Source organism: Schistocerca americana, unplaced genomic scaffold, assembly GCF_021461395.2.
Source record: "Schistocerca americana isolate TAMUIC-IGC-003095 unplaced genomic scaffold, iqSchAmer2.1 HiC_scaffold_215, whole genome shotgun sequence".
Classification (NCBI taxonomy): Eukaryota; Metazoa; Arthropoda; class Insecta; order Orthoptera; family Acrididae; genus Schistocerca; species Schistocerca americana.
Genome location: NW_025725923.1, coordinates 140,001 through 145,000, shown reverse-complemented (window position 1 = coordinate 145,000; position 5,000 = coordinate 140,001). Strand labels below are relative to the sequence as shown.

The 5,000-nt window shown below is 61.3% G+C and overlaps 1 pseudogene; it reads right to left on the bottom strand.

The window, feature by feature from the left end:
• The window catches only part of LOC124574432, an 8,219-nt pseudogene that overhangs the window by 2,067 nt on the left and 1,152 nt on the right, over positions 1-5,000 (bottom strand).

Genomic DNA, 5,000 nt, shown 5'->3' with positions numbered 1-5,000 from the left:
CATGCCGCTTAACCCGGGACCCGTGCGTCCTGAAGCAAGCCTGTAACACGTGGTTGGCGGTCTCTACGGCCTGGCAGCCCGCGCGGCATCTGGTGTCCGCCTCCCGCCCGCGACTGCGCCGTGCCTTCGTGGGGAAGGCGTTGATGCGGGCGCGGAGAGCGTCGATGAAGTTACGCCCAGATAGCAGGCGACTGGTGTCAGCGACCCACTGGTGTTGCCCCTTGACGGCGGCGGAAGATGACAGCGCCGCACCGTCAAAGGCAACGTGCAGGCGCGCGGCCCACATCTCTCCAACCTGCGTCGACGATTTGAGGAGGTGGCCCTCCCACATAAGATGCCGCTCCAGCGCCTCAATCTCACGCTGCACCTCGTCCCGGCCTGCACCGTCGGCGGCTGGCCCAATCCTCTTCAGCGCCAGGAGACGGGACCGGCGAAGTGTTGGCCCCATCCATCGGCATGATGGGATGCCGAGGCCTCCCTGGGCTACAGGAGCGTGGAAGTAGCCCAGGGGAGTGTCCGCCGGAAGGCGGAACCATCTCCTGACGGCGGCACGGATGGTCACATCTGCCGCTTTCAACGCACCCACTCGGGTGCGGCTGAGGGCCAGCCCATGGTACAGGCCAGGCAGAAGTACGGTGGTGAGGGCGTGGAGGCGCTGTTGCGGCTTGAGCGGAGCTCGGGAGATGACGTCCAGCTGCTCCACCAGGTGGCGTCGTGGGTTGAAAACGCAGCGACCAGCGGTGGAGAATTGCAGTCCCAGGTACCGGAAGGTTTCACCCACACGTAGGGCGGGCACGGTGGCGTTGCCCGCTTTGAAGGTAACGTCGGCGTCGACCTTCACCTTCTTGTCGCGCCCAGACGCGACTAAGGCGAGGGTGAAACACTTCCGGGCGTTGATCTGCAGCCCCAGATGGGCGAGGGCTGCGACGGCTGCGTCGATGAGGGACTGCAATCCCCTCGCGGTCGATGCAAAAAGCAGGACGTCATCTGCGAAGGCCGCAGCGTTAACTCTGCGACCAAGGATCCGAGCTCCGATGTGGGAGGGAAGTTGACTCAAAACATAGTCCACCGCAAAATTGAAAAGGAGGGGGGAGAGGGGGTCACCCTGACGCACACCCCTAGCCGGCTGCAGGGGCACGCCCACGTCGGCGCCGCCCGCTATCACCGTCGTGCTACCCTCGTAACACCTTACGACGTACTCAATAAAGCAATCCGGCAGGCCATGAGCCCTCAGCACGGGGCGGAGGGCGGCATGGTCCACCGAATCGAACGCTTTAGAGACGTCGATCGATGCCACAAAAACAGAGCGACAGGAGCGGACTGCGTCGGTGAGAGCAGTGTCCAAGATGAAGGTGTTTTCCAACATCCCATCCCGGGGGATGAATGCCCGCTGACGTTCGTCCACAGCACATGCACGCATCAGGCGTGACGCGAGAACCTTGTGAAAGGTCCGCGCCAACACCGAGCAGACCGTAATGGGGCGAAAGTCAGCGGGGGATGTTGGTGCAGCCGTTTTGGGGAGAAGTGACGTCCGGGCGCGAAGCAGACGCTCGGGGAGGGCGCGGGCCAGGAGGAAGAGGTTCAAGAGTTTCACCAGGACTTCATGCGGCAGGCGCCGCAGCTCCGCTGGAGTCAGGCCGTCCGGCCCGGCTGCCGATCCCCTGGGCGGCAAGGCAGCAGCGACCTCCTCACGTGTGACCGGCCCCCATAGGCACTCAGGAGCGACAGGCTCCGAGTGCGGGAGAAGGCGGTCACGGATGAAGCCGGCGGTGGAGATCGGCTTCTTCGTGAAGAGGTCCGCCCAGAAGTCCAGCAGACCGGGGATGTCGGGTGGCGGCTGCAGCAGGGTGCCGTCCAGCAAGCCGCGCACGCAACGCGCACGCGACCTACGGAAGGCGTCCTGTGTCCGCGCGTATTCCCAGCGGCGCCGCTTGCGCTTCTGCAGCGGCGGGGCGGCAGGCGGCCGCTTGGATGGTTGGCGCGGCCGCTGTGTCCTGGTGATCGACCTCTCCCCCCTGGACCCGACCGACGCAAGGGCATCCGGGAGCATGCCCAGGATGACATCGGGCGGCGTGCCCCGCCCCAGACCAATGACTCGATCCAGGGCAGAGAAACGCTGGGCGGAAGCAGGTAGCCCCGCCAGATGCTCCCAGATGGCGGCGTCAGTCGGCCCCTCCGGCGGCGGCCCGGTGGTGTCGGCCGCGAAGTCCTCGGCTGCGTCGACGGGCGGCGCAGCGGCCTCGCCCGCGTCAGGCAGCGAGCTCGCTGCTCCACGGCGGGACGCCGGCTCTTCACCCCGACCGATCTCAAGTGCCTCCATGAATTGGCGGACAAGCTGCTTGTGGGCAGCTTGCCGCCGTCGGCACTTGATTGCCTCAAGCGTTCGGTCGGGGAACATCCTGGTAAGTTCTTGATTTACAAAGAAGAACCGGGCGTCCCTCTCCAGGAACAGTTCGGCCTCTGCCTTGGCGAGCGACAGGACTTCTTCCTCCGTCCACCTCGCGCGATGCCTCTCCGTCACGATCTCAGCGTTGGCGGCCGCAGGGTGTTGGCGGCGGCGATGGACCCCGAGACCGTTCTTCGTGGTAAAAGTGCGGTGGCACTCACTGCAAGCAAAGGGAGCTACACAAACTATCGCATTTTCGTTACGGCCGGTTGGCCGGATAGGTGCTGGGGTAGCTGGGGTGGCACCTTCAGCGGAAGGGCCACCATCTCTTGTTTCTTGTCGGCTGCCCCCAACTATAAAGGGATAATGCGAGGGGGGGCTGGTAACCCCCCCAGGCCCCTGGTGCGGTCTTCCACTCTGCAAAAAATCAGCGGGCCCACGAGAAGGGGAGAAGACCGCAGGAGAGGAGAGGCTAAGAGGGCTAGGCCCATGTATTGCGCATCACTCACCCTGTAACTATAACCCAAGGAAGGCACCTCGCAGCAGCAGCACGACTACATCAAGACCGCACTTCGAAAAGCCAAGTCCGGATGCAGCCACACCGCCGCCACTTGGCCATCAACAGCCGTCTTTATTCAAAATAATTTGAATAACACAAAATATATACATATATAGTACGTGGCAGGTGTTTGACGCCATGTCCGCCACCGAGGTGGGGACTTACAGGGCGGTACCACAAAATACAAGTATAAAACTAACATACACATATACATATATATCAGTGCGGAAGAATAACAACAAAGACACAAAATAAAGACACAAAGAAGAAAGAACAAAGACGGTTTATTCCTCCTGTGGATAGGCCCCAGGAGTCAAGGCGAAGAAAAGAGAGTCATAGTTACTCCCGCCGTTTACCCGCGCTTGCTTGAATTTCTTCACGTTGACATTCAGAGCACTGGGCAGAAATCACATTGCGTCAACACCCGCTAGGGCCATCGCAATGCTTTGTTTTAATTAGACAGTCGGATTCCCCCAGTCCGTGCCAGTTCTGAGTTGATCGTTGAATGGCGGCCGAAGAGAATCCGCGCACCCGCGCGCCCCCGGAGGAGCACGCTAAGGCGGACGCGGCCTCGCAGCAAGGAAGATCCGTGGGAGGCCAAGGCACGGGACCGAGCTCGGATCCTGCACGCAGGTTGAAGCACCGGGGCGCGAACGCCGCGCAGGCGCGCGCATCCTGCACCGCCGGCCAGCACGAGGCCAACCAACGGCGAGAGCAGACCACGCCCGCGCTAAACGCCCGCACTTACCGGCACCCCTACGGCACTCACCTCGCCCAGGCCCGGCACGTTAGCGCTGACCCACTTCCCGACCAAGCCCGACACGCCCCGATCCTCAGAGCCAATCCTTATCCCGAAGTTACGGATCCAATTTGCCGACTTCCCTTACCTACATTATTCTATCGACTAGAGGCTCTTCACCTTGGAGACCTGCTGCGGATATGGGTACGAACCGGCGCGACACCTCCACGTGGCCCTCTCCCGGATTTTCAAGGTCCGAGGGGAAGATCGGGACACCGCCGCAACTGCGGTGCTCTTCGCGTTCCAAACCCTATCTCCCTGCTAGAGGATTCCAGGGAACTCGAACGCTCATGCAGAAAAGAAAACTCTTCCCCGATCTCCCGACGGCGTCTCCGGGTCCTTTTGGGTTACCCCGACGAGCATCTCTAAAAGAGGGGCCCGACTTGTATCGGTTCCGCTGCCGGGTTCCGGAATAGGAACCGGATTCCCTTTCGCCCAACGGGGGCCAGCACAAAGTGCATCATGCTATGACGGCCCCCATCAACATCGGATTTCTCCTAGGGCTTAGGATCGACTGACTCGTGTGCAACGGCTGTTCACACGAAACCCTTCTCCGCGTCAGCCCTCCAGGGCCTCGCTGGAGTATTTGCTACTACCACCAAGATCTGCACCGACGGCGGCTCCAGGCAGGCTCACGCCCAGACCCTTCTGCGCCCACCGCCGCGACCCTCCTACTCGTCAGGGCTTCGCGGCCGGCCGCAAGGACCGGCCATGACTGCCAGACTGACGGCCGAGTATAGGCACGACGCTTCAGCGCCATCCATTTTCAGGGCTAGTTGCTTCGGCAGGTGAGTTGTTACACACTCCTTAGCGGATTCCGACTTCCATGGCCACCGTCCTGCTGTCTTAAGCAACCAACGCCTTTCATGGTTTCCCATGAGCGTCGATTCGGGCGCCTTAACTCGGCGTTTGGTTCATCCCACAGCGCCAGTTCTGCTTACCAAAAGTGGCCCACTTGGCACTCCGATCCGAGTCGTTTGCTCGCGGCTTCAGCATATCAAGCAAGCCGGAGATCTCACCCATTTAAAGTTTGAGAATAGGTTGAGGTCGTTTCGGCCCCAAGGCCTCTAATCATTCGCTTTACCGGATGAGACTCGTACGAGCACCAGCTATCCTGAGGGAAACTTCGGAGGGAACCAGCTACTAGATGGTTCGATTAGTCTTTCGCCCCTATACCCAGCTCCGACGATCGATTTGCACGTCAGAATCGCTACGGACCTCCATCAGGGTTTCCCCTGACTTCGTCCTGGCCAGGC